Below are 21070 nucleotides of genomic sequence, written 5' to 3' on the forward strand. Positions count from 1 at the left end.
TTTCGTTTCTCCGAAAACAAATGAATTTGTTGGATGTAACAGTGATTTATAGTTTGACAGATATATCAGTATAAAATTGGCAACAGTACGTGTCAATTACCCTGTATTACAGTGGTAGAAATTGCTACGTAGCAGTAAGGAAATCTGTAATTAAACTTGGAAAACTTCAAAATTTCAAAAAATACAATGACATTGTTCGTTATTGTAAAGATTTTTTCATAAAATAACGAATAATTTCATACTACACACAAAAAAAAATCTGATTCAATCACGAAATTAATTGATCCAATTAATTTTTTAATTGAAATGTCTTCAATCACGAAAATGATAGTATCAATCACAGTTTTAATTGGGCATAGAAAAAATTCTTGATTAAAAAATTAATTGATGTCATTAGCAATTTTCAATTAATTTTTTAATTGATTCAATTAAAAATTTAATTGATTTTGAATGCAAACCCCAATTAATTTTTTTTAATGTAACTATTTCCCATGAAATGGCTTAGAGTTTTTATTTGGATTAAGAAATGTTCATCACTTTTTTAACTGACTTAGTCTTCCGAATTTGATTAAAAAGTTAATTTTTCCAATTAAATCCTAACTGAAAATGATTGATAATTGAAGCAATAAATTTGTTAATCAAATCAATAAATTGCATGAATGACTCTATTTTTCCTCTTAACCTTTTCAATTGGAAAATGACTGTATTAGTAAAGATTAGGATCAAATAATTTTTTAACGTGTATGGGGGTATAGACATTAAGAATCATTACCCACTAATGGATTGGCTTGGTTTAGAACAAACCAAAAAAAAAAACAACAACGTCGTACATTTTTATGTCATTGAGGATTATTCTGTTGCTTCATTGTCATTTCGTATTTTGACATTGCTGTAATTTTTCCCTATTCCACAAATCGGTTTAAATCAACCCTTGTCCAATTTCGTAGTTATTACAGAGTAATAGACGCCACTAGAGGCGATAGAACAAGTCTCCCAACATGGGCTATAGAATGCAAATTGCACGTTATTTATAGGCATATGGTGTTTGGCAATGTGACGAAAGTCAGGAAGCCTTAGACATTCGTACAAATTCGTAATGTTTTATGTTGACTCTGTTTGTTATATTCCATTATATTTTTTGGGAGGGGCTGTCTTAATGATTTTCTGGGAATATTTTTCGAATTTTCACATATGTCCGATTGAGTACAAAAGACAATATTGTTTGATGATAGGTTTCACACAAATGATTATCATAAATGAATTTCGATTTTAATTAATGATTTACCCCAGCCAAACTGATTTTCTATGATTCCTAAAAAGATAAAATGATTTCATGTTTCCAATTCAAAATATAAATTATATGAAGAAATAATTAATCATCAGAATATTCATATCGGTTCTGATATTTTTAATAACATTTTTTTCCAAAGTAGCAAATTTTTAATAATATAAATATTCTAAATTAGCTTAAAAGATCACGTATCGATTTATTGCAGTAACATTTGAAATGGTATAGTATTTTTTTTTTAATTAAATATGTGTGTATACTTATTATTTCTTGGTCAATTATTACCACCTACAATCAGATGGTCGATAACATCAACTTCTTATGCAATTCTGATAGTACTACTTATTATCAAAGTAAACAATAAATAATAATGATATTCTTAAACAATTTTTTTTCGCAAGAGTGTGCGAGTTTTTGATTGCTTTATATGGCAATTTAAGAAATTGGAATTTATGGCTAAAACTAACACGCAAAAAAATAATACCGCATTAAGAAACGAAATTTTTGGCAATATTCTAATTCATTACTACACAGAAAAAATAATTTTTGATTCAATTAAGTGAAATTGCTTTAATCACGACAATGATGGTATCTAACATATCATTAATCAAAATAAAATAAATAATGTACTTGATTAAAAAATTGATTGATTTTTTTCGACAATTTCAAGTAATTTTTTAATTATATATTTAATTATTATTTTTTATAATTATTATTTCATCTTCGTGTGAAATAATTTTCTTGTAAGTTTATAAGAGTTTGTACTTTGTTATGAATTTTCCGATTATAACTGACCGCAGGAAAAAAACCCTTTTCTTATCCAATCACAAAATTTAATCACGAAAATTATAGTATCTATCACAAATAAATAAAATTACCATGATTACGAAGAAAAAATAGACTTGATTAAAAAATTAATTGATTTCATCCAGCACTTTCAGTTAATTTTTATAAATTCGTTCAATAAAAAATTTAATTGATTTTGAAAAACTTTATTGTTTTTTTATTAAATTAGGTAATCAATTATTTATCGTGTTATTCTTGGTTTATTTATAATTATTTTTCCTTTTAGATGAAATAAATTTCTTATAATTCTACAAGAGTTTATACATTCTTATGAGTTATCCGATTATAATTATAGTTGCATGTTTCTTTTGATTTGAGACAAAATTTAATGAACCTATGAAACTATTTCCAACAAAATTTTCAATTATATTTTTAGTGCAAATATGTTTTTTATTGAATTAAAATATTATTTGAAATAATTAATATTTTAATTAAAATATATTGGACGATGTTTGTTGATAGCGGTGACGCCTTTGCATTTGGCTGCTTTTCCGCTCATATCCACTTGCAAATAAAATTGATGTGCAAAGGTGGTCGATAATAACGTTTATAACAGTTGACGGTTACATTTGGAATTTGAATCTTCACAAAGAAGGAAAATATGACGAACGGACATGGTCAATTATTATCTTAAGTGACTTTTTAATTTGATTAATAAAATAATTGTATTAATTATTTTTTTTTAATTAACTGCATTTTCAACTTCAATTGACTTAATTGGAAATATTTTGAAAATATTTCGTCTGTGTAGTCCTATTTGCTTGGTAAAAATTGGGTTGCTTGTTATTATCCTACCTTCTCTCTGTCCTAGCTCCTTAATATAAAGAAAATCCTAGATTTTGAATGTTTTCATTGAAGGTGAATATTAAAAAAAATAATTTAAAAAAATTTAATTTAATTAAATTCCATTAGTTTAATTAGTTTAAAATAAAATGCAATTATGTTTAATTTTAATACTTAATAAATTAAAAAATAATTTGTTTATACATTTATATTTTATTTTTTACTTAATTTATTTTATTTTTATTTTATTTATTTTTTACTTAATAATTAATTTAATTAATACAATTAATTTATTCGGATTTTCTAAATCGATTTTCCTTTAGTTTTATATATTAAATGCATTTAATGTAAAATAAACTAATAAACAAATTATTTTGAATTGATGGCCTTAGCAGCCAATGCTACTTTTCCCTTTTCTTTTTTATCATACATTTACTGTATGATTAAAATAAACAATAAATAAATAAAATATTTTGAATTGTACTGCCTTAATTTTTAATTCAATTAATTTTATTGTAATTTAACTTAATTTATTAAATTATTTTATTTGTTATTTATTTATTTTGATTATTGTTAATTTAGTTATAGTTTTCTTTTATTTTCATTTCAATGAATTTGACTACAATTTAATTTACATTTAAATTCATTTCAAATAAAGAAAAAACAAATTTAGATAAATTATATTTCATTAAATTAAATTTATGTTGAATTTTATTGTCCAAAATTTAATTCAATTTATTTATTTTATTTAATATTTATTTTTTTATTGTTAATTTGGTTATAGATTTATTTTATTAATGATTTAAATTAATTAATTATGATTTATTTTACTTTTATTTAATCACTACAATTTATTTTAATTTTAAGTTCATTCGAAATAAATGTAAAATCCAATTTAGCTAAATTCCATTTGCTCAAGCTAACTTTTTTATTACAATTTATTTATTATATTTTTTGTTATGCATTTATTTTAGATTTATTTTCAATTAATTTAACATGATTTAATTTTATTATATTTATTCCAAATTAACATACAACAATTCTAAATTATTTTAATTTAAAGTTCATTCGAAAAAAAAAATTAAAATCCAATTTAACTAAATTATATTTGCTTAAATTAACTTTTTTATTGTAATTTAATTTATCTTAATTTTATTATGCATTTATTTTAGATTTATTTTCAATTAATTTAACATGATTTAATTTTATTATCTTTATTTTAAATTAACTTTTTTTTTATTGTATCTTTCAAATTTAATGAAAATAGCATAAACGCAAACCTAAAGTCATATTTTGTTAGAAGACTTACATTTCTTAAATTTAAATTTTCATTTCTAAAATAACCTTACAAGCACTTTATTTTTGTTAACAATCACTCACTTAAAGGACCTTTAAATCAAGGTATTTAAATTGCAAACAATGTCAGTTGCCAACTTCAAAAAAAAAAAATAAAGTGACATTTCAAATACCCGAATACCTTAGTGTGACAAACTGGTTAATTGATAAATCAATATCATTTATTGTATTATTTAAATTAGATTTAAATAAAATAGCAAAATGAAAAGTACACATTATTTTACATTACATGGAAATAAAATAATAATTTAAATAATGTGATAGTTGAAGTGGAATTAATTTTCACTGAATAATATGTTTTGTTGTAATATTCACATTTTCGTAAGAATATTTTTTATAAGAGTAAAATTCACACTTTTGATGTGTTTTTATTTAAATATTGTTTTTATTGGTATATCCTTAACATAATTATTTTTCTATAGAATCAATTTTAAAATCTCAATTTTTTGGCACATAATTTATTTTTCACACATATGTTGTTCATATATTTTCATTAACCGCTTAGATTTTTTTATACGTGTATTCACTAATTATATGTTCCTTTGAAATATTTTTAATGCCTTTTTGTATTATTTTTTTAAAAATTAAGCAAACGAATTTTTTTGTCAATTATACCTACCACCCAACCAAACAATCAACTAGGAAGAACTGATCTGTACTGCACTACAACCTATAATCTAGATTCTAGACTTTGCTTGGTTTACTGCCATTTACTTCACTTGAACAATTATCTTATCGATGTTGGGTGGTGTGCTTTTTTAGATTTATGAACGTCCAATCTGCTAAACTAAACCCCAACATGACAGGCATATCACTGCAAATCACCTAGCTATTATCCCTAGGAAATCCATTGCCAGTAGTCGTACTCTTATTATATTTGTTTTTTTTTTTTGTCCAGGTAAAATTATTTCATAATTTACTCCATATAAATCTTTTGCTGATAATAACGATTAATATCAGTATAAAATTAGTGATTGAAGTGACAGTGGTTTAAGTGAATCATAGGGTCAAGAGCAATTCTGCAATAGGATTGTATGCAGCTGTTATACACGCTACGAAAAGAAAAAACGTTTGGAAAACGTGGACCGAAAACGTTTTTCTTTTGTTAGAGTTTTTTGAAATTTTGTTTCCATAGAATTTAATTTTTTTTATTTCTATAGAAATTTTTTTAAAAATTTGATTTATATAGAAAAATTTTTAAAAATTTAATTTCTATAGAAAAATTTTTAAAAATTTGATTTATATAGAAACTCTTTTCAAAATTTTATTTATAGAAAAATTTGTCAAAATTTTATTCCTATAGAAAATTTTGTTAAACTTTTATTTCTATAGAAAAATTTGTCAAACTTTTATTTCTATAAAAAAATGTTTGTCAAAATTTTCTTTCTACAGAAAATTTTTTTCAAAATTTTATTTCTATAGAAAATTTTTATCAAAATTTTATTTCTATAGAAAATTTTGTCAAAATTTTATTTCTATAGAAAATTTTGTCAAAATTTTATTTCTATAGAAAATTTTGTCAAAATGTTATTTCTATAAAAAAAAATGTTATTCTTTTCTGACTTTAGGTCTTTAATAAGACACATTTTACAGTTACATAGTAAAAATTTAATATAATAGTATGTAATGTTGAACATCTTTTCGGAATCTTCCGAACCTATCTGGAATATATGTAAAAAAAAAAAACTTTTTGGTGTTCGGTCGAAGCAGGAATTGAACCCACGACCCTTGGTATGCAAGGCGAACGTAGTAACCATTACTCCACGGTGCCGAACTAAATGTATGTTTCTGTTAAATAAAGTTTGTTTAATCGGCTCGTGGGCCCTGAAAACTATGCTATATAAATATAACTGTTTGACTGTTGACAATAACAGCTACGTAGCCCAGTGGATAGTATGTTGGTTTACAAATTGTATGGCTTGCCGTTCGATTCTCTGTCCAGGCGAAAGGTAAAATTTAACAAATTTATGGTTTAATTTCTTCTACATTGTTGGTATCACTAAGAACTAAAATACATCGTGGAAGTGAGAAAGATGTGAGGGAAAATGCAATTAGGCAGAAAAGATTGTTTTTTTTTTGAGTTAGTCTTTATGAAATTGTTTTTACCTCCTGGATAAGAATACACGTTTATCACAAAAAGTATATACTTTTCTTCCAAATAATCTTCCTTACAGCGAAAAGCAAATAAGACACGATTTTTGTTTGTCTAAAATTTCGGGGAAGGAATTATTTTTTTGTGTGAAGAATAAAATAAATTTCATAAAAAATATTAAAAATTTTTTATTTGGCAATATATCACAAATTTTTTTAATTCACATCCAAAATACTAAATTCGAATCACACCTTAAGAAGTGATAAATATTCAGTGTAACGGCTGTTGAAATGGTGGATATCCGTCCTATGACAAGCCCATATTAAATTCATTGATTATGCACCAATCTTGCACCACTTCCGGATCCAAAGAGAATATATATCACAAAATTTTTTAATTCACATCCAAAATACTAAATTCGGATCACACCTTAGGAAGTGATACATATTCAGTGTAACGGCTGTTGAAATGGTGGATATCCGTCCTATGACAAGCACCAATCTTGCACCACTTCCAAAAAGAACATTTTCACAACTTTTTTTGGCTACGCTTTTTTTTGCTGGGTAGTATCCGCCTTCCGACAGTCGCTGTCAGTGTTGCCAGTATTGAGGATTTTTCTCCAAATTGGGATATTTTTTTGTGGATGTGAACGAAAATTTTGAGTTGAGTTACACAAAAAACATTTTGCTACAATTGTAAACTCATTTCGTTAGGACTCGGGTCTAAATGTTGCCCTATCATCCGTTTTCATCATTGATTTGGACAATATATCCTATAAATATAGAAATTATGAAGATGGTAAACCTTCACATTTAACTACCTCCCAATTGTATTACTTGAGAATCTAGAAATAAATTTTCGTCCATAAATACATGGTGACTGAACTCTTATTTTCATTTTTCGAACATTTGGAAGACAATCACCGGTCTCTTGGTTTTGTGTTTCGAAATTTTAATCGCAAGCTGCAATAAGGTACTAAGTTTCAAGTTTTATTTATTACAATTTTTTTCAATTTAATTTTTTTATATATAAATTGTTACCAATATTCTTATTTATTATTATTTATTATTACTTGTCAAAAATTTATTGTGAAATTTTGATTTAAATTGGGGACTTTTGGGGACGAAAATGTCCTAATTTGGGGAGAAGAGCCGCTATGATTGTATTTGCAAAATTATGGAATATTTCACTCGAAATATGTGCTGTTGAATCACTGTCCAAACTAAAATAAACTCCTTGGAACGAGCCCACCATTGTTATCTCTCAAGATCATATATTTTAGGTTACTAAGTTGTACTTAGTAACTAAACATGACAAATAAGTGTATTACGACGAATATTTTGCCTTTCTCTGTTGCTTGCTCCAATTTCTAGAGGGTATTTTGAGTATTTTCTAGATATGACCACGAGTCAAGTGAGCTCATAAGCACATGGAGTTAAAAGTCATTTATTAATGAATGTTTATACAGCAAATTGGATTATGACTCTGTTTGGAAGTATTTTATATATGGTTGATATACGTATGTATATGTACTACATACAAACATTTTGCTCTGTCCATTGTTATTATCTTACAATTTAAATGGGGATAGCGGGCGATAATAGTTAAAAAGAAAGGCATAATTATTAGATAACCAACTAGAGTGAGCGTAAATCAAAATAGAAGTCAACCTACTAACATTCAAGCAATCTTCGAGTGGTTAGTTTATTGTTCTTTGCCTTTGGAATTGGATGCAAGATGTCATTGACGTGTTATTGTTTATACTAGTTTCTCTTTACAGAAAATATCACGTGCTTAACTAGATTTTATTGAATGGGAAACAATTTGTGAATTGATAAAAAAAAACCCAAGCACAGCAAAATGAAAATCTTCATCACTGCATTGCATTCTAACGCACATTTTCTTGAATAGCTTTTTAATTTATATACACAAACACATACATACATATACCACTAAGAATTTGAAATTCAAGAAACGCATAATTGTGTAAAACATTCGAGAGTGTATCATCGATTCGAAAAAAAAGAAAGGGGCATTTTTTTGGTGACGGTCTCATTGCTTATCACAATGAAGGTTATTGAACCATGAAGTCGTTAAACTTTCATATGCGATCGAGAAAATGTGTTGGATTAGCTTGTAAGCATCAGTGTTGCCAGTATTGGGGATTTTTCCCCAAATTGGGATATTTTTTAATGGTTGGCGACTTGGGGAATTGGTGGGGAATTTCCATCAATTTGGGAATTTTTTCGAAATCAGTTCAGTATAATAAATCGAGCTTACAATAATGGTTTGTATTAAATTATTTTTGTTTCTACATGATTATTAAAAAAGAAGCACAACGATTGGTCAAAATTAAAAAAAAAGAAAACTTTACTCCACGGCATTATTTTGGGGGCTCAAGGGCTAATTTATAATTTTACTCAGCGTGGCTAGAAAATTTGTCTACAACTGTGAAATCATTTCGAGAGGACTCGGGTCTAAATATTGGCCCCGTGGTGCATTGGTTAGCATGCCCGCCTTGCATACACAAGGTTGTGGGTTCGATTCCTGCTTCGACCGAACACCAAAAAGTTTTTCAGCGGTGGATTATGCCACCTCAGTAATGCTGGTGACATTTCTGTGTGTGCCGTTCGGACTCGGCTATAAAAAGGAGGTCCCTTGTCATTGAGCTTAACATGGAATCGGGCAGCACTCAGTGATAAGAGAGAGGTTCACCAATTTGGTATCACAATGGACTGAATAGTCTAAGTGAGCCTGATAACCTAACCTAACCTAAATAATGGCCCCACGTCGTCAGTGTTCATCACTGATATGAATAAATATGAAAATTACGATGATGGTTCACCGTGAGTATTTAGAAGTACATTTTTGTTCAAAATACATGGTCACCCAACTCCCATTTTCATTTCTCGAGCATTTCAAAGACAATAACCGGTCTCCTGGTGTTGTGTTTCAAAATCTAGATTTTTTTATTTATTTTATTTTTTTAATTTTTAAAATTTTAGAGATTTTCCACAACAGAGCCTACTTATTTATTGTTGTTTTTTCTTCATACAAATTTATCATTTCTTTATTGTTTTCTTTCCTTCACATTTTATTGGGGATTTTTGTGAGGAACTTTAGATAAAATTGGGGATTGTTGGGGACAAAAGCGTCCTATTTTGAGGACAAGAGCCAGAAAAATACTAGCATAAAAATGTCGATTGTCGACAATTGAACTCTTATTTAAAATCCCTTCTAATTCCAAATACAAAATACAAATGCAATACTGGATATTATTGTTGATTTGCCACACTGAAAAAAAACAGGCCCGATTCCAAAGATTTTGTCTTTACACTAATGATTTTGGTATTGATTCCGAGCCAAAGAAGCGGAGGGAGCCACCGTGGTGCAATGGTTAGTATGCCCGCCTTGCATACACAAGGTCGTGGGTTCGATTCCTGCTTCGACCGAACACCAAAAAGTTTTTCAGCGGTGGATTATCCCACCTCAGTAATGCTGGTGACATTTCTGTGGGTTTCAAAGCTTCTCTAAGTGGTTGCACTGCAATGTGGAACAGTGTTCGGACTCGGCTATAAAAAGGAGGTCCCTCGTCATTGAGCTTAACATGGAATCGGGCAGCACTCAGTGATAAGAGAGAAGTTCACCAATGTGGTATCACAATGGACTGAATAGTCTAAGTGAGCCTGATACATCGGGCTGCCACCTAACCTAACCTAAAGAAGCGGAGAAGGTTACTTTTAAGACAGAAATTTCTTTTGAAAGGTTTTGTGTACTTGATTCTAGGTAACAAATTTTGATTTATTTGTTTTTTTTTAGTATTTTCTTCATGTGCAATTGAAGCCCTTGTTAAAGACAACTGTTCAGATTCAGATTCGACTTCCAGTAGAAATTGTGCTATGTTTTAAGTAAAAATCGTTTTTGTTGTCAAGATGCAAAAAGACAACAAAGACAATTTCATTAATTTTGAAGAGATTTTCACAATTATTAAAGGCAAGTTGACCTTAGTCAAAGAAAATTTTCTATCATTTTAAGATATCCATTTTTAAGTTGAGTCATTTAATTTTAAAGAAAAAACGTCTTTATAGAAAAGTTTATCTTGTCTTTGGGACAAGGAAAACATCTTCACATCGGCAAAATGCGTCTTCTATGGTAAGCAAAAAACGCATTTGTATTCTAAGGATATGAAATCTTTGGCCTCTAGACAATATTTTTTTTTCAGTGCACTTGGCAAATATTTAATTTAATTTTAAATAAATCCCCAAATATATATACAAAAAAGAAATATTGACATCAAAAAAAAAAAAAAAAAAACAATACATGGAAGAATGAGAAGAGAATATCTTTGCCGACAGTACGAACGGAAAACATGTCTGATAGTTTCAAAGATTAATTTGTTTTCCCCGAAGTTGTAAAAATGATTATTGGCACTATGAGGACTAAAGACAATGGGGTGACAATTTATTGTATTTCCAAGAACCAAATTAACGGCCTGTCCACGAAGTTGGCAGCAAGAATGTCATACCTTGGTCTATGCATTTCACCAAAAGGGGAAATCAAGCGGAAATGATTCACATAAAAAAATTCTTATCAACTTTATGTGAAAACATAAATAGAAATAAAAATGTATAATTTTGTTTTATTTGACTTTATACTTTTAATTTCTCTCACAAAAAAAAAAATAATATTGATTTTTACGCAACGGGTCTGTTTCGGACATTTTCTGGAATTTGATTTTGAATTTTTCACAAATAATACTAAATGTCATATGCAAGGCATATTTCACCCTAGAAAGCTTAACCTACTGAAAGTCACGGATAAGCTAAACATACGTCTGTGGGGCGAATCATAGTTTGTCATCATGTGGACAAAATTTGTGGATTTTTGTTTTAAATTTTTTTATTTACACCGATTCTGTACACAAATCCTTATCATTTAAACTCGTTTTTATTTCTTTTGTAACAAAAAATCACATTTTCGGTACTCATTTTCATGAAAGAGAAACGTAGATAAGCTGTCTAGGGTTAATAAGGTATATTCAGTATTACAAAAACAACAATGTCAACAGCCATATTGTCATTTTGATTGTCAATCAAATTGAAACAGTGAAATTGAAACAAAAAAGGAAACTAAAAAGTTATCCATTTTTGCTTCTAAATGTGAGAAAATATATAACGACTCGCATCAATCATTAAAGGAATTTTTACCATCAATCATGAGGACCATTTTTCTCGACAATTTTCTGTCATCATATTAACCTTTAACTGGTAAGGTGAAGTTTTACCCCCTTTTAAAAATATTTTTTAGTTTTATAAAAAATATTCTTTAATAAATAAATAAAAAATTTATATTTTTTAATTTAGTTTTTTAAAAACATGTATTAATAGGGTACAGCGGACGAATCATCTAAGAAACATTTATTGTCTATGGTTAGCTAATTGAATTTTCAGTCGACTCCAATAAACTTTTTTCGTAATCGCTGAACGTAATAATTTAGGTAAACATCTTAACATGATGCCATGGACGTAGTGTAATGGTGACGTCTACCGGAAGTTATTAGACAATCATCACATGTGTTTAAGTCTATCTCTATTTTGTCCCGTTATTCTCATATTTATAGAGACCATTTCATATAAACTAGTTCGGAACTATGTAATTGTTTTAATACTCCCTTTTCCCAATGCGGCATTTCATTCAAATGATTTCGTTATTAAATTAAGTATTCGCTCGCTGATAAGCATACAAGAGAGGAGACATTTGGGAGAAATAACGCATGATAATGACTCTAGCAAACAAATATGCTGCTGCCACTGCTGTTGTTGCCGTCTGTCAAGCTATTTTTATCTGCGTGGGGGCTTCGTTTATGTTTCGTCTTCGCATGTCGTATTAGTTAAAGCGCATTGCGCTTTCAAACAATACACATATAAAATCTTTGGTCTTACTGCTAGTGCGTATATTTCGTACTCCGACTCTACTACCTCAAATGAATTTCGATACAAAAAAATCAGTGTGGGTGCCCCGCTGTTCGTTTGTATACAAATACCACATCGTGCATGCAACATAATGTTTTTTTAACACATTTCTTGTTGGGTTGATTATTTATACATATATAACATATGTACTTTTAAATATAGGAATACACTCACGTGGAAATGCCTATCAATCAATAAGATATGGCCCACGAAATGATATTCTCAATTCAATATGGATTTAAAGAAACACAAAAAAAAACTAGGTGACATTGTGACTGATGGGAAACTGAAGCAATATTGGTCGGGCGATTACATTCCATGTTTTCGAAAGATAAATTGCGCAGCAAAATCAAAGATCGTTTGGATGCTGTGCACTATGACTCTTCTCCTTCACTGATACCATAATTAACGCCGCCAGGTATTGGAAGTTTTACCAGCGTTCGATACCGCTTCGGTATCATTTGTCCATGTAATTTTAGACAAAATTGTATTTCCCATTTTATTTTTCTTTGTTTTTACCACTGTAGCTAGCAACACTTTAAAAAGACCTCGTTATCGACTGTTTACTTTTTGATCCCAATACATCCAGTACTCAAAGAAAAAAACGGCTACTAGTACTTTTAGTACCCCAATAAAATTTAAAGAAAATTCTTCATAATCTGCACTTGCATTTTAAAAATCGTTAAAAAATCGGTCATGCAAATGATATTAAAATAGAACATATTCGCGGACACCATCCAGTAACTAACTCCCTTAGTGGTTGGTGTATAATAACTTTGATCTGCAAAAAAATGTGCCTATTGTTTTTAAAATATATACTGATTGGATCAGAACCACCTCCTGAGCCGATCTAGCCCTTGGAAATTTTTAACAGATTTTGATGAAATTTGGTTCAGAGCGGTTTCACAGCAAAAGAATTTGAATTTGGATCAAATCGGATCAAATTTAGGTATAGCCCCATTATATATGTATCGCCCGATTTCAACAAATGACGTCGTATGGTGGTTATTTACTAACCGAACGCCTTCAAATTTAGCACAAAGTATTTTTTGAAGCACCGTTAAAGTGCGCAACATTTTATCGATATCGGTTGAGATTTAGGTATTGCTCCCAATATATATGTCGACCGATTTTCCAATTTTTTTTTGAAACTATTATTCATTAACCGATCTTACATAAAGTTGGCATAATGCAATCTTCTATAGTGCGATCTATACTTGCAAAAAATTATAGAAATTCGCTCAGATTTATATACAGCTCCCATATATATTTCGCCCGATTTTCTCAAAATCTATACTTGCAAAAAATTATAGAAATTCGCTCAGATTTATATACAGCTCCCATATATATTTCGCCCGATTTTCTCAAAATGGGCCATAATACCCTTATTTAAAACCCGTTCTTATTCACAGTCAAAATCGAATTGGATTTAGATATAGCTGCCATATACACTCAAAAAATGTTTACTTGGATCCAAAGATTTTGACCTTCCTTTAAGGATTTTGGTATTGGTTCCGAGCCAAAGATGCGGCTTCTTTAAAATAAAGAAATTTTTTAGCGACCTATCTGGCTTTAAATCTAGGACCAATAAAATTAAAATTAGGAATCAGATCTTATTTATTAAATTTTCATTCTATTTTCGCGGTTTATTAATAAAGGTACTCACGTACAAACAGATACTTCAAAGTAAAAAATGTTTTCTGAATTCCAAAGAAAACTTTAAACATCCTCAAAATAAGTCGTAGCCTATATTTGAAGCGTTTGTATCTTAAATCTAAAGTTTCAATATTTCAGTTAATTTAAGGACAATTTCTTTAAATAAAAAATGTGTTTTTTACTTTAAGGAAAATTAGCCTTACTTCAAAGACATGCGACTTTGACGAAGGGATGCAAATTTACAATATTTGTGGCCTAAAATTAATGAAAAAAAAATTGTGAAGCAAAAATTATAAACTTTATATTAATTAAAATTTCATTATTTTAGAGGGATTTGTCCTTAATATTTTGTAAATTTCGCTTCCTAAATTTACGCTTAGGTTGCGTAATCTTTAATATCACGTAAATATTTTGTTCAGTGTACACTGAAAAATATATTGTCGTGAGGGCAAAGATTTCATGTCCTTAAAATACGAATACACATTTTGCTTAGCATAGAAGACGCATTTCTTTAATATAAAGTTTTTTTTCCTTGTCCAAAAGTCGATAAACTTTTCAATGAAATCGTCCTTATAATTAAGTGATTTTACTTTAAAATGAGTATCATAACATGAAAGAAAAAATTTTTGACTTTAATAATTCAGAAAAATTCTTTATTATTTATTTATTTATTTACAATTAACTTAAGATTAAAATTTTAAGCTAATTGAAAGCAAGGAGCTATAGCTTCGTAGGCTTTAAGCTCAAAATTCTTTAAAATTAATGAAATTGTCTTTAAATTTGTTGTCTTTTTGCATTTTGACTACTGAGCAAAAAATCGTTCAAAAATAGGACCTGTTTTTCAACACTTTATTTTAAAGACGTCTTTTACTTGAAACATAGCATAATTTCTACTGGAAGTCGAGTCTGAATTTGGAAAATAAAGTTTTCGTTAACACGTTTTTAAAGGACTTTCATAGCATATGAAGCAAACAGCTGAAAAAAACAAAAATTAATATTTGCTTCCTAGAAGCAAGTACACAAACTCCAAATTTAAAAGAGAATTGTGTCTTAAAAGTATCCTTACTTGTATTCTCCGCTTCTTTGGCTCGGAATCAATACCAAAATTGTTAAAGTAAAGACAAAATCTTTAGAACGGCGCATGCTTTTTTTCCAGTGTATGTATATGTATCGCCCGGTTTACCGGAATTTGGCTATAATATCCATATTTATTCACCCAGAGAAGGAATATGATAACCTCAACCATGTTTTGAGAGCAAAATAATATTTTTGGACGGAGAACATGTAACATGTTTGCGGCAACCATATTATTTTCTCAAAAAGCATATGTCTGATTTCGGCAATCATGTATATGTTTGCCGAGAAAAGAACATTTTTGCGACAAAAATGTTCCATGGTCACCTCCAAAAATAACATTTTGCTCTTAAAACATGTTTGGGGTGATCATATTTATTCTCTGCGTGTTAGCCGATCTTACTCAAATTTAGATGTATAATTCGATACAGCTGTTACATATAAATATTGTCCGATTTTCACTACGAGTAGTTTGGCTATATTACCCACACTATTTGAGCGGTTTTCTCTTTTTTTATAATGGTCTCAATTTTAGTGGAATACTTTTTAGATATAATTTCTGTAGAAATTTCTAGCAAACACTTCTAATTTCTCCATCGGACACCTATTAAATGTAGTATCTCTCCATCTCTCTTTTTGCTGGCTTTTCGGTGTAAGCGAATGACTTCTAGTAAAATTTTTTGAACGGAGCAAATATCGTCATTTTTAAAAATTGGAAAATCGCCATTTGCTCTTTTTTGAGTAAAAAAATCGTCAAAATGCCGATAAATCGGCAAAAATTGGTACCCCTGACATCATCACATAAAAATATGTCTCTCTCTCTCTCAGTCTCTCAATATGATAACAGCATATCCGGTATTGTACTTCAAATATGTCACATCATATTAGTCAGTACACGGATGAAAAAGACTGTTTTTCATATGTTTGGCTATAAACATTATATGTTTGGAACACAAATTTTTAAACACAATATTTTTGAGTGCAAGCATATAATGTTCATAAACTAGCATAACATGTTTGGGACATATATGTTAATATGTTAGAACATATTATGTTTGGGACATAAAATGTTTGTAAATATAATATGCTTGGATGCAAACATATATTAATTTAGAAATAGTCTATAAACATATATGTGTTTAGTAGCTTGGAGCGCTATTTAACAGGGAGCGATATTGAATTAAGTTGGTGGTTGTTGCTTGTTATTACAAAATTTACATTTTATTTTTCCTTGGGCAATTGATCAGCTTCTTCTTTGATCCTTACAAACTGTGTGGTCCGCTGTTCGAATCCCCGTTCGGCAAAAGGTAAAATTAAAATAAAAAAAAATTGAATAATTTCTTCTACAATGTTTGTATTACAGAAAAAGGTGCTAAGAACTAAAAAATGTCTTGGAAGTGAGAAAGATGTGGGGGAATATACAATTAGGCAGAAACAAAATTTTGAGCATTCAGGTCGAAAACCTATGTTGTTAGCACCTATATTACCTGTTTATTTTCATAATTCACTATGATTGTAAATATATAAATAAATAAATAAAATTTTGAGAACAATATTGTTTGGGAGAATTTTTTTAAGCATATAATATTTTTGGGTGCAAAATGCACCCAAAAAATAAATAACATATTGTTTTTTGGAAGACAACATTATTGAATTTGGATGCAAAAATACAAAATGTTTGGAACTTAGACTACCCAAACATATATTGTTTAGACCAATATGCTTTCAAACATATTATATATTGGTAGAGATCAAACATATAAATGTTTGGGCAATACCCAAAAATGTATATGCTTGAAGCAAAATATGTTTGGGAGTATATGTTACAGAAGCGATTTTTTGTGAGCGTGTAGAAAGGATCTCAACATTCATATGCAACTACTCCAGATACACTCAAAATTGAAGAGGTAATTGATGTAGAAAAAGTCTTGCAAGTGAGCGTTGATAACGTCTTTTGTCTCTCTTATCTGGTCTTCTTTCGTTTTCTTCTCGCCGCTTCATAAGTGACATTACATAACGGACTCAGACAATATCATAGCCCTAAGCATCCTATGAGAGATCTTCAAATATCTATATCTGAGATGTTTTGTTTATATTTGGGAATTTTATTTTAACATAGTCTTTGGCATTATGGACAATTTCTTTTTGTGTTGGTTATTTAAAGCGAAATTATTTTTAGAAATAGTATAAGGTTTATTTATGTATTTTTTTTTTGTTTTAACGATATGTTTGTAGTCTCTTCGGAGTGTGTGTACACTTACTAAGTGCTTGGCAAATGTATATACCATACACGTATATATATATATGGAGGGATACTATTATGAGATAATTTTCTAAACGTATGACTTTATGATGATCCATTGTTATTTCAATAATGTTTTTCATTGTCTTTAGTCATTTATTTTTGGGTTAAATCATTCACGTCTACTTTATGCTTGGCAATGAATTCCGCTGAGAACTACAAACAACAACACTAAGGAACTTGGGTTAACTTAAAACGCCCATTTAATTATTTTAAAACGAATTGGTGTAGATGTTAAGATTATTAAGATTGAAATTAATGCGTAAATAAAAGCCAAAAGTTTCTTAATTATAGGTGAACTAAATGGATGCCTTGATTTGTTATTGTTGCTGTTCCTCCACGTGCCTAATTTGCATGGATAAATATTGATCGAAGGTCAAATCTTTGATTCGTAGATTATGGCTTGAGACATTGATGTCAACATATTTGAAGCTAACAATGTGTGGAAATCAAGAACTTTAATGTGTAGAGAGTTTACAGCATTCTCCGCTTATTACCCTTTCACTACCGAAATAAACCTATGTTAAAAACTTAATTTTTCTTCTGTTTTTACTTGTAGAACAAAAATTGTCATTTTGAAAACCTAACTCAATTACTTCAAGAACTATATGAGATTGTTCTGAAAACTTGATTCTTGAATTGTAACCAAATGGCTTTACGAAAATAAGCGCTATTTGGCCTATAATATCTTTCAAAGTGTGAGAAAAAATACAAAAAAGAACCCGAAAAAGTATCAGCTATAGTTTTTGTATAAATGTCCATTTACCAGAAACATACAGTAGAAAAATTGTCACAAATTTTCGTATTATTCGTTTATTGTAAAAGAAGTTTATTAAAATGTAGTCTCTACTTTAAAATAACATCGAGAATTAAATCGAATCTAAGTGGGAAAATAGAATTTGGTGTCTATTTCGAATGTCCTTCTTAGTGTATATCGGTAGTGAAAGGGTTAAGACCTGCGTCTATTTGCTTAATTTAATGATTTTTAATACACAAAAATACACGGTTAATTAAATTTTCCTAATTACCCATCTCGCTTAGTTACCCAATGAATGTTAACATTAAGAAGATACTAATAGTAAAAATTTAATATAATAGTACGTAATATTGAACATCTTTTCGGAATCTTCCGAGCATATCTGGAATATATGTATAAAAACAAAAAAAAAACTTTGTTCGGTCTTTGTGAGGGAAAATGCAAATTTGCCAGAAAAGATTGTTTTTTATGAAATTGTTTTTACATCCTGGAAAAGAATAAACGTTTAATTCCAAATAAACTTCCTTACAGCGAAAAGCAAATGAGAAACGAACTTTGTTTGTCTAAAATTTCGTTTGGAAGGAAAGAATTATTTTTTTGCGTGTAGGCGAAGATCTCTTTCCTCTAAATTCCACATAGGATTGTCTGTCAGCCATGTAGTTCGCCAACCATCTCTTAAGATAATTAGGAAAGGTGGTTCCCATAACATCTCCTAAGAGTGTGGTGTGGTTCACTGTATCAGACGCATTAGACAAGTCCAATGCTACGAGAATCGAACATTTATGCGGCCTTTTACTATTCAATCCCTTTGCAATGTTGGCTGTTAATTCACACAACGCAATGGTCGTACTCCTGCCCGAGTGGAAACTATGCTGATGTTCTGCCAACATTAGATGTTCTGTGATGTAGGGCAGTAGAATAGCTTCTTTATGAAATTGTTTTTACATCCTGGAAAAGAATAAACGTTTAATTCCAAATAAACTTCCTTACAGCGAAAAGCAAATGAGAAACGAACTTTGTTTGTCTAAAATTTCGTTTGGAAGGAAAGAATTATTTTTTTGTGCGTGTAGGCGAAGATCTCTTTCCTCTAAATTCCACATAGGATTGTCTGTCAGCCATGTAGTTCGCCAACCATCTCTTAAGATAATTAGGAAGGGTGGTTCCCTAACATCTCCTAAGAGTGTGGTGTGGTTCACTGTATCAGACGCATTAGACAAGTCCAATGCTACGAGAATCGAACGTTTATGCGGCCTCTTACTATTCAATCCCTCTGCAATGTTGGCTGTTAATTCACACAACACATTGGTCGTACTCCTGCCCGAGCGGAAACCATGCAGATGTTCTGCCAACATTAGATGTTCTGTGAAGTAGGGCAGTAGAATAGCTTCCAGAATCTTCGAAAAGAAAGAAAGAAAGAAAGAAGAGTAATTAGTCGATACGAGTCTCCAAGATGTGTCCGTTCTCCTGGTTTCAGAACAGGAACAACGTTCCGTATTTCCAAGTGTCTGGTATTTCGAGAGTGTTTAGACAGACATTGAAGGTATGGGTCTGTAATCTAACTCCATTCTCTCCAATGTGTTTCAACATCCTTGCAGCCAAGCCATCTAGGCCAATTGCTGTGGAGCTCTTGGCGGCCTTTATCGCCCGGAGAACATTCTCCTGAGTGATGACCATAGGAGGGTTGTCCTGTCTGAGTGCACGGAAGACAAGTCTTTGCTTTCTGCTGCACAATCTACTTTCTGGGGGTGCTCGACGAATTGTCTGCAGAACGTATTCGCTACACGCATACCAGCAAAAAATACTTCAGCAGTAAGAGTTTAGTTGCCCTTTTTGGTATACAATAAAGTAGGCAGTGCATCCTCACTGCATGAATCGGTGGCAATAACGTAAACGAGTAATAAAACTAGTTTATGATCATTCATTAACGTTATTGCAAACAATTCATGCACTATAGATGCATCAAAGGTAGTGCTGTTTTCCTTCACGCCAACAATGCTATACTCAAGATTATATATTACTTCTGAGCAATATTTCTATTAAAATGAGCAATTATATCTTCGCTATGTAGAAAGTGCTCTAAATCGGGACATCGCTCACAAAAATCAGTACTGATTCGGTTGTTTTGTAAGCAGTTGGTACTGCCTCTCTCCCTTACAATCCTGCTGAAATAGCGCTCCATTTATTGCTGGAATGTCATCTTTCGGAGTTTGCACCCCAAAACGAAATGGAAATGTTATCCCTTCTCTTGGGGTTCGAGAGGCTCCGGATGGTAGACCACAGCCGTTTGGATCCGAGATCGGACTCCTCCAAATGCTTGCGCCACTTCTCTCGCTTATGGGTGGCCACAAGCCGGTCGATCTCCTTAGCAAGATTCGGGATCCTTGGATCAGCTGGATCTACCTTCCGGCTCTCGACCCTCTTATCTGCCAACCTTGATGTCTCCATGGAAATTCGGACGGAAGTCGGGGATCCGACCCGCTGGTATACATCTTTTGCACGCCCTTTTTAAGACATCCCGGAAGAATCTCTCTCCAGACGGCGCTGACGTTGGTAGCGGGGCAGTGGCAAACTCGGTTAGCTAGGTAAATAGCCCCCAGTTAGTTTTACCAAAGTTCATAGCTTTACCAAAGTTCAATTGCTGTGTAACTCAATTGAAGAATCGTATTCATCAACGCATTCGAATACAACGTACACACGCATGACCGCATTGTATGTAATTCCACCTTAAGAGCAAATAAATCCGAATTTAAACATTGCAAAGATGCTCTTAATTTTTTTGTTGCTTTTAGAAAACATTTTTTAGCCTCAAGAGAAAACTTCGCTTGTTTAACATTTCGTTCCTCAAAAAAGAAAGCTCTTCCTTCAGAGTTGAGTTTATTTCTCTCAATGTATGCTTTATACACTGAGAAAATAGCATCCTTTTCCATGAGGGAAAATTGAAACA

General features: G+C 30.4%; 1 protein-coding gene across 3 annotated transcripts in view; it reads right to left on the bottom strand.

Moving 5' to 3' along the window:
• The window catches only part of LOC142240582 (monocarboxylate transporter 9), a 62041-nt gene that overhangs the window by 14173 nt on the left and 26798 nt on the right, over positions 1-21070 (bottom strand). The window contains exon 1 of one of the 3 annotated variants that reach the window (XM_075312275.1): positions 4893-5028. The exons of the other annotated variants lie outside the window; for them this stretch is intronic. The gene's annotated coding sequence lies outside the window, so the exon portion shown is untranslated. Of the gene's footprint in view, positions 1-4892; positions 5029-21070 lie in introns of those variants that run through there. 3 annotated transcript variants of the gene reach the window in all.

This window comes from Haematobia irritans, chromosome 5 (assembly GCF_050003625.1).
Source record: "Haematobia irritans isolate KBUSLIRL chromosome 5, ASM5000362v1, whole genome shotgun sequence".
NCBI classification, from domain to species: domain Eukaryota; kingdom Metazoa; phylum Arthropoda; class Insecta; order Diptera; family Muscidae; genus Haematobia; species Haematobia irritans.